The sequence below is a fragment of the Camelina sativa genome, chromosome 20, assembly GCF_000633955.1.
Source record: "Camelina sativa cultivar DH55 chromosome 20, Cs, whole genome shotgun sequence".
NCBI classification, from domain to species: Eukaryota; Viridiplantae; Streptophyta; class Magnoliopsida; order Brassicales; family Brassicaceae; genus Camelina; species Camelina sativa.
In genome coordinates this window covers 12,484,829-12,497,774 of record NC_025704.1, presented here as the reverse complement: position 1 = coordinate 12,497,774, position 12,946 = coordinate 12,484,829, and the positions used below count along the sequence as shown (strand labels likewise).

The following is a 12,946-nucleotide window of genomic DNA, read 5'->3' as shown; positions in this document are numbered from 1 at the left end:
TAGGAGCCTCGATACATTCGATCGGGATCGTCCATCGTAGACTTGGGTCGGAACAATTTGCCAGGGCGGCGAGAGCGTCTGCTGACGCATTTTCGCTCCTCGGGACTTTGATTAACTCGAACGAGGTGAACTGTGCGGAGAGAGTCCGGAGTAACTGGCGATATGCCTCCATGCGCCCGTTTTTAGCACCGTACTCCCCACTGAACTGGCTAACCACTAGTTGGGAATCGGAGAACACTCGGATGCTAGTTACTCCCAAACCTTGAGCTAGTCGCAGTCCAGCGAGGACGACTTCGTACTCAGACTCGTTGTTCGATGCCTTGAAGCCGAGTTTTATAGCTTGCTCGAGGACTTCGCCCGTTGGAGATCGGAGTATAATCCCGATGCCAGATCCTTGGTTGGAAGAGGAGCCGTCGGTAAACAAAGTCTAGGGTTCTTCTTTTGGTACGGTCTCTTCGAGATCGGGGGATAGCTCGGTGATAAAGTCTGCTAGGACTTGTGACTTCAAGCTCGGGCGAGAACGATATTCGATATCGTACTCGCTTAGCTCGATTGCCCACTTCGCGATTCGCCCGGACTGAAGGGGGCTGTAAAGGATCGTTCAGAGCGGCTGGTCGGTTAACACGACAATGGAGTGTGATTGGAAGTAAGGTCGTAGCTTCCGAGCGGCGACGATCAAGGCGAGAGCGAGTTTCTCCAAGGTTGGATAGCGTGTCTTCGCGTCGTTGAGAGCCTTGCTTGTGTAAAATATTGGTCGCTTATCACCGTGGTCATCCCGGACTAGCACTCCGCTTACCGCCGAGCTGGAGACGGAGATGTAGAGATATAGTGTTTCTCCCTCCTCAGGCTTTACGAGCACCGGCTGATTGGTCAGGTACTGCTTGAGCTGTCCGAAGGCAGCCTCACAGGCGTCGTCCCAATGAAAGTCTTTATTACCCCGAAGGAGTTGATAAAATGGGAGACACTTGTCCGTTGATCGGGCAATGAAACGGTTTAGCGCGGCAACTCGACCTGTTAAACGATGTACCTCTCGTTTGTTGGTTGGTGATGGGAGTCCCAGCACCGCTTCGATCTGTTTCGGGTTCACCTCGATTCCGCGTTCTGTGACGATATATCCCAAGAATTCCCCCGAGGTAACCCCGAAAGTGCACTTGATGGGATTTAACTTCATCTGGAATCGATCTAGGATGTCGAAGCATTCGGCGAGGTGCTGAACGTGTTGATCTGCTATAAGGGATTTGACCAACATGTCGTCAATGTAGACTTCCATCGTTTTCCCTAACAGGTCGGCGAACATTGTGTTGACCAGGCATTGGTAGGTCGCCCCTGCGTTTTTTAGACCGAATGGCATCACCTTGTAGCAGTAGGTTCCTCTATCCGTGATGAACGCGGTTTTCTCGCGATCGGCTGGGTTCATTGCGATCTGGTTATATCCGGAGAACGCGTCCATGAACGAGAGGAGTTGGTTGCCTGCCGTGGCCTCCACGAGTCGGTCGATATGAGGTAACGGGAAGCAGTCCTTGGGACATGCCTTATTGAGGTCGGTGAAGTCAACGCAGACTTGCCATTTGCCGTTCTTTTTCTTAACCACCACCGGATTGGTCAGCCAGTCGGGGTATTGTACCTCCATTATCTGATCGGCCTTCAAAAGTCGCTCGACTTCGTCCTGCACTGCTTTTGCTCGATCGGCACCGAGACGTCGCCGTTTCTGCCGAACTGGTTTGAAGGTGGGATCGATATTCAGTTTATGGCATGTGACCGACGGATCGATGCCTACCATATCTTTAGTGGACCAGGCGAAAGTTGAGGATCGCGATTTCAGAAATGCCACCAGCTCGGTCTCGAATTTTTCATCGAGCTCAGCCCCGATTCCGACAGTCTGGGAGGGGTCTACTTCGTCGATGTTGACTTGTACAATCCGGCATCCTGTGGCCTTCAGCCGATCTCGCTCTGGTTTGTGAGGACCCACTGTGTGATCCTCACCCTGTAATTGCTATGCGTCGTCCTTCCGTCTTTGCTTTTTCTCGAGGACGGAGCAGGTCCTAGCCATCTTCTGGTCACCATACAACGTCTAAATTCCCGCAGCCGTTGGGAATTTCAGGCAAAGATGGTAGGTGGAAGGAACTGCTTGCATAGAGTAGATCCAAGGTGAACCCAAGATGGCGTTGTAGATTGGTGGGGCGTCTATGACCACGAACTTGGTCTTACGTGCTACGCCACCGGCTTGGACTTGTAGTTTCACGTCGCCCATCGATGTTTTGGCGACGCCGTCGTACCCGGTCAGCGTTCTCCCCCCTGGTTTGATTTGTTCTGGCGTGACGCCCATTTTCTCCAGTGTTTGCGAGAACAGGACGTTAACCGTGCTACCGGTGTCCACTAAGACGCGTTCTACGTCGAATTCGCCCATTCTGACTTCCACTACTAGGGGGTCGTTATGAGGGTGGTGGATCCCCTTGGCGTCCTCCGCGGTGAACGCGATGGGGTCCGAGCTTAGCGCTTCGTCTTCGGAAATCGCATGGACGTTAAAGACCTGACGCGCTCGCTTTTTCAGGGCTCGTACAGAGTCCGGGCATTCATCGGTCTGGCCGATGATCATAGATATACGACCCCGAGGTGCTGCTTGATCGCTCTGCTGTCCTTTTTGACGCTTGGACGGTGTCTGGGGGACTTCCACTGTCCCTGGTAGCGGTGCCTGCTGCTCGGTGGGGGGTGGCTGTTGCGGAGTATCTGGTGCGTTATTAGATTGGTTGGCGCCCTTCTGACCTCGGCCGGGGTTGGACCGCCCGAACCTTCCTCCTCGACCTCTACCACCGTGGCCGCCGCGAAAAGCTTTTGGTTGATAGACAGCTTTGATTTCACCGGACAGGTACTTCTCATATAAATAATTGGACAGGTGCTTACACTCGGCTGTTGAATGGCCGCCGAACATATGAAAATCACAGTACAGCTCCTCTTGTGCATCGGGAGAAGTGGTGTTCTGTCCTTCGTCCTCGGATATCACGTTGACTACTCCGCGCTTGGGGTCCCTCTGGTCGTGATGCTTCCGAGGTTCCTGATAGGTGTCCCGATTTTTTTCTTTGGCCACGGCCGGGCGAGGAGGAGGGAGCTTGTTAGCTCGCTTCTCCTCGTCTTCCTCCACATAAGCGAAGCGAGATCCTCGGTGAAGGGCTTCGTCCAGGTCAGTGGCTTCCCTGATATTGAGATCTACGTGCAGTCGGGATCCGGGGATGAGTCCCTTCTTGAAAGCAGCGATTGCGACGTCCTCAGAGACCGTTATGGTGGCGTATTTTTCCTTGAGGTACTTTCGCAGGGGTTCGTCGGGCTCTTGGACTACTTCCCTTAGTTCGGCGCTGGAAGCGTTGCGTTCTATGAACACCCGATAATTTCGCAGGAAGGCTGTCGATAGTTGTTCGAAACAGTCGATAGTGCCCGGAGGGATATGGGAGAACCATATTAGAGCGTTCTCGATCAGACTGTCGACGAACAGTTGGCACTGGCCAGCGTCCTTCTGCTCCTCGGTAAACCTAGCTTTTGCGATAGTAGCCATGAACGAGGTCAAGTGCTGCATTGGATCCTTCGTTCCATCGTAAGTCGGAACCCTTATNGTTCGGGACGTATGTTCCCAAGATGCACTGGGTGAATGGAGATCGCTGCGTGGCCTCGAACATTCTGTTGATCTCAGGTGCCGAGCTTACAGCTCGGTGGAGGAGGGACCCCATAGCTTTGATCCTGAGGTCCATTTCCTCCAGCTCGGGGCAGGAAGGTGTGGCCGAATTTCTCTGAGAGGACTGCCCCAGCTGAGGCTGAGTCCCTAATGCTAGTACGGATGGTACGTGCTGGTTCGGGAGTCGGAAAGTCGAAGACGGCGGGTCGCTGAACAGGCGGCGGTTTAGAGGATCGTTCCTCCGAACCTCCTGTGATGGTGCCTCGTTCTGTTGACGTGGCGGGGGTGCGCTGTGTCCCATCGCGTCCAACCGTTGATTTGTTGCGGAGATAGCCTGGAAGAGGTCCCTGGATACCATTCTGAACACGTGACGGAGGTCAACCATTGTGACGAACTGGGATGGTTGGGCGACTTGCGCAGGCGATCTCAGTCCATCGACAGTTCCATTGACTGGTGGCACCTCGTCGGCCTCCTGATCCCCCTGGCGGGGTATCTCAACTTCCTCCACCCCGTCGGCAAGTGTTGCGGACTCATCTGCTGGGTTGACCGTAGTTCGGCGAATACCCGTCCGTACGTAGACGCGCGTGGTAGGTGCGGCGGCAGGTGGATCCGTGGGGACGTCCTGAGAGTTGGTTTCTCGGTTGGTTGGGTCGTCTTGTCATGGGGCAGTTGCGTTGGCACCGTTGTTGAGGATTGAAGACATGGCGTTGGCTCTTGCTTTTGATGAGATCTAGAAGAGAAGTGTTTTGTAGAACTTAGGCCCCCTCCTTCTAGCGCCAATTGTAGAAACTGAGGTTTCTCACAATGAATTTGTTTAGAATGGAAACAAATTCAATAACAATCTCTTGAAGAATCTAGATCAAAGTAAGCAAGAAAAGAAGAAAAGAAATCTCTTGAGGAACAAGTTAGGTTTTGCTCAAGAACAAAGAAGAATTTAGGGTTTTGTATTAATGATTGGATGATCTTACAATGAGAGGATTACCCTCTATTTATAGGTATTTAAAGATCTACTCAATATACTCAAATATATCGAATATATTGAATATATTGACTTTCCTAACTACAGGCGAACTAATAAGGAAAGTCTTTCCTTTCTTGCTAGATCAGCCGCAGGGCGAGCTGAAGTGCCAATTCGCCACTTCGTCCATGGGCTTCTTAACGGTATTGGGCTTTCAGGGATGAAGTCCAATCCTTGGTCGAATTCCTGGTTTAGGTAGTCGGTTCTTTAACGGGTCGTGATCGATATGTCGAGGGTGCTAATTCCCGTACCAACAAATATGAACCTTTCATATTTCATTTTAATACTTTCTCAGTTTCATTATATAAGAGTTTTATGACTTTTTTATGCTCTATTTTATAATATTTTCTCAAATTTCTATGTACGATTTTTATTAATATAACAGTTTATGACTATTTGAACTATGCAATATATTTTACTATTGGTTGAAGTTTTATAAATGACATAATATTTATTGTTTATTAATCTTTGTGCTTTTACCCAAAAACTGTAATAGGACAGGGAGTACCATTTACATATCTACACCATCATAATAAACCATATTTTAAGTTTAATTACACGTTTCATCTTAATGCATATAGCTAAATATTTTATATGAAACACAATTAATACAGCATATCAAATATATATCTTAGTAAGAATTAAAAAAATACAAATAAAAATTAACAAAATATAATTCGCAAAAAAACTGAATCAACATTATTTTAAGATATATTTGTTATGTTGTTATCTCATAAGTACTAATTTTACCTGATGTCATAATCAATTTTAGATGAGTGAAATTTATAAAATAAAAACATATATAAAGATATAGAGACATTCTCATCAAATAACTGAAGATTCATTCCTATAAATTATAATTTATTTCAAATAATCAGTGAACAAATCAGTTTCCACAAAAATTTTGGAAATCCAAAAATATACTAAATATTATTCTTCTATATGTCATAATCTCTTTTTTTTTTTTTTTTTGTCAACTATATGTCATAATCTCATAAGTAATACTTTTGTCAATTTTCATCAATTAACCAAAATTCATTCCTACAAACTCATTTTTTCTATTTTTTTTCAGGTTTCTCATATTACTACATGCATTAAAATCTTTAAAATAAAACATGTAAAACTATACTAATACACATCATGTAGTGAAACTTTTTCTTTTTAAGCTCATTATTCTTTCAAAGTTTTGTGTACTTACTTACAATAAAAAATTATATTACAACGATAAATACAATTTATCTCCGACTAAATCTATGTTAAATAACTTATGTTTTCTTTTTAACTTTGTTATTCATCATTTATTGATTAATATACATGCTTAATAAATTAAGTTTTTGCTTACACATGTTAAATTTTATTGAGAACACACATATAATATAATTAGCATACAATGGAAAATATATTGATTTTGTTAATTTTCCTTTTTGATTTAGAAATATATATTTTTCTTTAAATACAAACATGTAAATTATGTAAATATAATTAGCTGTCCTACTATGTTTATAATTTTTTTTTGACATGTGTCAACATCTAATCAATATATTTGACACGTGTCACAATCTTGTTAATGAGCAACTTTGACATCAAACTTTATATAATAAGATATTGAAAAATGATACCTTATAAGTAATATATTTACTTACAAAATATGATGTCCAATAAAACATAAATTGTATTGCAATTAATACATTAAAGTGTATTAAAATGATGAGTGTGTGTTTTTGGACATCAATAAGTTTTTTTATCTTGGCAAACATTATAGGAGTTACATTTTAAAGTTAATACATATACAATAAATTGTGATTATAATTATAAAAAGGAAAATAAAATATCATATTGTTTTATCTCTTAAAGATGGATACGATTACTAATACGAGAGTTACAAAATATATGATAAAATATGAAATTTACTAAAATATGTGAGAAGGTTCACCAAAAATATATTTCTTAGTTTTTTTAGTATTAATTTTTTTTTAGTTTACATAACTTTAAATATATGATAGGAATTTTAATCTAATCAAATTAATATGAGAGTTACAAAATATATGATAGAATATTAAATTCAATTAAATATGTGAGAAGGTTCATAAATAAATACATTTATTATTTTTTCAAATAAAAATAGTTAAAAATAGTTACTATAACTATTAATATATGATATGAGTTCCAAGCAAAAAAAAATTATAAATATATCTTATCATATATATTTAAATATACTTTAGTTTGTTTTAATTAGAATAAAATTGCCAAATAATGTAATAATCATATCATGTTAATTATTTCTATGAAAGTAAAGAAATAAAAGAGTAAATCATTATTTGGACAATATGCTACACAAATTAAAAATAAATTGAACATATTATAATGTAAAATATCAAATTATATTTTGTCTTAAATATAAATATAAATAATATAATGTATATCATATAAACTTAATTGAAAAAATACACTAAAATATTAAAAAGAAAATACGAAAAAAAAATATTAAAAAGAAAAATGACATATGTTGTAATTAGAGAGTGCCACATGACATTTTAGAGCTTGTCTAAAGAGATCCTTGCTTTATTATATATGATAGGATCTTCCAAAACCCTAAAATCCATGAATTAGGTAGTCGACGTTGTCACTGCGGTTAAATGTTGCAAGTGGATATGATGGAGGAAAGGGAAGCTAGAGAGGATTTGATAAGCAAATTACCCGACTCTTTGTTATCTGAGATGATCTCGTATCTTCCGACGACAAAGGATATTGTGAGGACTAGTGTTCTATCCAAGAGGTGGAAAAGTGTGTGGCTTTCGACTCCCAGGTTGCACTTAAAATCATTCGAGTTCCAAGATTATAATGCCTTTTTGAATTTTATGGACAAGTTCCTAGATTTCTCTAGAGAACATAAGTTGGGTTTGCACAGCCTCAAGGTAAGTATTGTACAGCATGTGGATGAGTCTTGTGTCACGCGTTTGAGAAAATTCGTGGCTATGTGCCTCAACTTAAGCATCTTGATGTCGGTGGTCTTTATGTGAAGAGTTTGTGTTTTCAAGCAGCGATGCCACTACTAAGCCTTAATATATGTGAGAAACTCCTTTACTTAAGACTCCATTGCGTCCATCTAGATAGTTTTGTGGTGACTGTTTCACTACCCTGTCTCAAGACTATGCGTTTAGAAGATTTTTTCTGTTCCAGTGAGGCGAGTCTAGAGTCGCTTATCTCATCTTGCTCTGTTCTTGAAGATTTGAGCATTATCAGAAGGGTTGGGTCTGTAAAAGAAAAAGAAATCAGGCGGCTTGTGATTGATGCGCCTAGACTCAAATATTTGAGTTTCGTAGATTATGAGTATGAGGGTAGGACCATAATCAGTTTTAGTTCCTTAACCAAGGTCAATATTCTTGGCGATTTTCAACTGAAGAATGATGAAGTAGCCCGTAACTTTTTCACCAGTATCTCGATAGCTAGGGATATGAAGATCTCTGTGAAGGCTTTCTCGGTAATACCTCTATATATATATAATGCTCTTACACGAACTATTTTGGTTCTCCAATATTCTGATCTCCTTTTTATTTTTTTTGGTTTGGGTGAGCAGTTCATGAACAAGCTTGTGCCATTATCACAATTTTGCAACTTGTCCTGTTTGGATATAGAGCTTTATTCATTCTACCTGAAAAAGCTGCTAACGTTTCTTGAAAGCTTTCCGAATCTTAAATCCTTAATCGTGGTAGGTAATAATGACCCTAGAGTTTTACGTAAAAGTTTATAAAAAATACATGTGTTAACTGTTATTGAATTGTAATTCATTGATGTTAGTTCTTGTTACCGCAGGGTTTATTTGGGTGCCATGGGAAAGGAATAAGACATTCATCATCCCTTCCCAAGTGTTTTTGTTGTCATCGCTTGATTTTGTAGAGGTGAAAAGCACATACGAGTCAGATGATTATCTTGCAATGGAAGTAGCAAAGTTCTTCGTAGCCAACTCAGTAGTCCTCAAGAAAGGTATTTTGTCTTTACAAGATTCCAGCGTTGTAAGTGATATACATGCTTGGCCAAGGCGATCTAGCTCATGTAAAATCGTAATTAGCTAGATAATTTGTTAACATAACTTTCCAGTCTTTTTATATATATGATCAGACATTGTTGGATTTTGTGAGCTTTGGACATATCTTAATTGATAATGTTTGAGGATTTCAAAACTGTTTTATGTGGTGTTCTTGATTCTTGAATATACGGAAATAGCCTGTTTGGGGTAGTCAAAAGTGTTATAATCTTATTAGTCAAAAGTTGTTTGGGGCAGTCACTATAGCCAGCTACAAAAACTTACTCCTTTCTCAGAGTCATCATCGTCATCACACTCGTCTTCCTCGACAGATTCAGGCTTCACTTCTGCAGGCTTAGCCTTTGGCTTTTGAATCAGCCTTGACAACATTCGAAGCAGCAGCTCCAGCATTTCCTGAAATGTTTTGATGTAAAATAACATTGGAGATGAGATAACTACTTTTCAAAAGCAAGAAAACAAAGACAATAGTAGCATCCACAATGCATACCATTCGCAGGAACAGCAGCAGGAAGCCAGGAACCTCTTCTTCTGAGGAGTAGTGACACAACTATGTGAAGACTCTATGCATGCCTTCCTTGTCTCTTGTTGATCCATTAGAACCGGTGAAACCACTTCTTTTGTCGCCATGTAAGTTTCTCAAAGATTCAAAGTGATATCCTCTGTTCCTACCGGGTTTGAAGGTAAGGCAAGTCACTAGTTTCTTGAACGGTCCTTAAGCTTATCTGAGAAAAAGAAAAAAGAAAAATATCCAGTGATCTGAAAACAGAACTGTGAGATTAGATATTATTGTGTACAGGTTATGCCTAATGCTTACCCGCTTCTCCTCGTCTCCAGTCTCATGGTATCCACCATTAACCATTGTTTCCGCATCCGCTTTGCAAACAGGTGCAACAATATTTGGATTACTATGACGGTTCTCTTGTGATGAAGAGTCCATGAGGAAGCGTATACCACATCCTTTTATTTTGCAGCCAGTTTAGTTCAGCTAAGGGAAAATTATCTTGGTTCAGAGGGAAAAGACAATCAAATATAACCAAATGACTATCCATCTGAGGTGTAAAGAAGGCATCTCGACAGTCAGCGGAATCAAAGTGGTTGCTGCGTTTACTACTCAAGCGACATCCTAAGTTGATATCAATTACATATAACTCTGAAGACATGGATTCAGCATCAAGCACGACGCAAGCTTGATGTAACCGATGTCCGCACCACTAAAGAAATATGCAATGAGACGAAATAATGCTTGATCATCTTTGTTACTTAACCCATCGTACGTAGCCAACTCTTAATACAAAACATCATTGACTATATCTTCAACCATGGTTGCTTCGTTATCCCTAAACAAAGAAAGAAACATCATTCAGAGAATAAATACAAGATTCATGAAGTCGTTATCGTACCAGTTCCAAGAATAAAACCCGAGGATGTTAGCTACATCGGTCAACGCTCTCCGCCATTTTTGTATCTCATCCTCTGTTTTGGTTCGATAAGTGTTTTGGTCAAAGACGTTTCCGAATTCGCCACTCTGTTCCCTAACATGAAGAGGATCCAAACCGTAGAAAATAATCTGACCAAACTCTTCTCTACATTTCACAATCTCCGACAACTCGTTAAGGCATCAGCTAGAAGAAGCGTAGTTCTTGGAGAAGACGACAACGACGCCGTCACCGATAGAGACTTACGTTAAACATGACATGGGCCGTAAGCCCAATATAGAATAAATATTTTCCTGACTTTTATCTTCGGAACGAAAACCGCCGGTTCGTCAGCTGAACCAACTTCAACTTACTTTACCCCCTAGGATCTTTCAAAACCCTAGTTAGGTCTGTTCGTTCACCTTCATCTATGCTAAAGAAGTGTTTAGTGTAATGTCGCGAGTGAATATAATGGATGAAAGGAAAGCTAAAGGAATTTGTGTTAAGCGGCATGCAAGTAATTACTTAAGTGTAAGAGAGGATTTGATAAGCAAATTTCCTGACTCTTTGTTATCTGAGATGATCTCGTATCTTCCGACGACAAAGGATATTGTGAGGACTAGTGTTCTATCCAAGAGGTGGAAAAGTGTGTGGCTTTCGATTCCCAGGTTGCACTTAAACTCATTCGAGTTCCAAGATTTTAGTGCCTTTATGAGTTTTATGGACAAGTTCCTAGATATTTCTCTAGGGAACACAAGTTGGGATTGCACAGTCTTAGGCTAAGTATTCATTATAAGGATGCAAATGATCATTCTTGTGTCACGCGTTGGAAAGATTTCTTGGCTATGCCTCAACTTAAGCATCTTGATGTCGAGTGCCTTCTTGTGAATCGTGAGTGTTTTCAAGTGACGTCCCTAAGGGCATCTCCAACCCACCTCTATATTTGCTTTTTAACTCTATTTTAAAGTAAAATCCATTCCAACCCAACTCTATTTCTACCTCTATAATAGAGATCTCTATTTTTTCCTCTATATATAGAGGAACTCTATTTTTTCCTCTATAATAGAGTTGAACTTTTTTATTTATAAATTGGTCCTTGAACTTTTAACACTTTTATATTTATGATCAAAATAAATAAAATATATATACCAATAGTTTAATAATAATTTAAATATATATTTAAATAGTTTAATAATAATTTAAATATTTTAATAATAATTTAATTTGTATATTAATAGGATAATTGATTATAAAGTTAAATTTGACTAATTTTAATATTTTGGTTTAAAATTTTTTAAGATTTTCGTATTAAAAAATTTTAAAGGTTTTTGTATAGAAAAATATTTTTAAAATTTGAGACTATTATTTGCAAAAGAAAATTTATATAAAATCTTATTAAATATAAATAACTTAAATATTTTAGTTTTTATTCATGCCATAACATTATTTTTAATACAACAAAGAGTAATTATTTAATATTCTGGTAAATTACTTCCGGATCCACCAATATCCCTAAAAATTTGTCCAATCGAATTATTTAATACAACAAAGACTAATTATTTAATATTCTGGTAATATTTATGAATGTTAAAAATTTAAATAATATCATAATTTTATGAAAGTTTCACAAATACTAAAATAAATGGGTTAGTTTGCAACTTTTATAAGTAAAAGGTATTAACAGTAAAATAAAAAAGGAATCTCTATGGAATATTCTTTTTTAGAGGAAAAAATATAGATATCCGTTAGAGCAAAAGTCACCTCTATTATAGAGTTCCTCTATTTTAGAGGTAAAAATAGAGAAAACCATTGGAGATGGTCTAAGCCTTAATATATGTGAGAAACTCCTTTACTTAAGACTCCATCGGGTTCATCTAGGTAGGTTTGTGGTGGCTTCTTCATTACCCTGTCTCAAGACTATGCGTTTAGATTATTGTTTCTATCCCAATGAGGCGAATCTAGAGTCGCTTATCTCATCTTGCCCTGTTCTTGAAGATTTGAGCATTCTCAGAAGGTTCCATGATAATATAACGGGTTTACGAGTGCACTCTCAGACATTAACCAGATTCACTATAAAAATGGTTGGGTTTGATAATGATGATGATGATCATGATGATGATGATGATAAAGAAAACATAAGGCTTGTGATTGATGCCCCTAGACTCAAATATTTGAGTTTCGTAGATTATGATTATGATTGTAAGACGACCATAATCAATTCTAGTTCCTTAACCAAGGTCAATATTCTTGGCGATTTTCAAGTGAGGGATGATGAAGTTGCCCGTAACTTTTTCACCAGTATCTCGATAGCTAGGGATATGAAGATCTCTGTCAAGGCTTTCGCGGTAATACCTATATATCTAATGCTTTTACATGAATTTTTTGGTTCTCCAATATTCTAATACCTATATATATAGGGTGAATTACTCAAATGTTACTCATTTTAGGTAATATTACCAGAATCTACAAAAAACTTTTTTATTACTAGAATGTTTCGGGTATTTTCAAAATACCCAGCGTGCCCCTGTTTTATGTTACCGGAAAAAACGTTATTACAAAAATGCCATTGCCACGTCAGATGCCACGTCAGAAATCGCTGACGTGTACCATAACTCAGCCGTAACGCGATACAGAGTATGTTGCGGCTGAATTATAGGTATGTTGCGGCTGAGTTACTCAAAAAAACATTTGAGTAAGAGCGGACGGCTGACTTATGAAAATCTGGCTGAGTTACGCTTATAAGTCAGCCAAGAGTTATGGCTGACTTATTAAATTTGGCTGAGTTATGCGCATAACTCAGCTGT

General features: G+C 39.4%; 2 pseudogenes; both read left to right on the top strand.

Moving 5' to 3' along the window:
* On the top strand, nt 7,337-8,755 carry LOC109131127 (annotated as a pseudogene).
* On the top strand, nt 10,614-12,544 carry LOC109131126 (annotated as a pseudogene).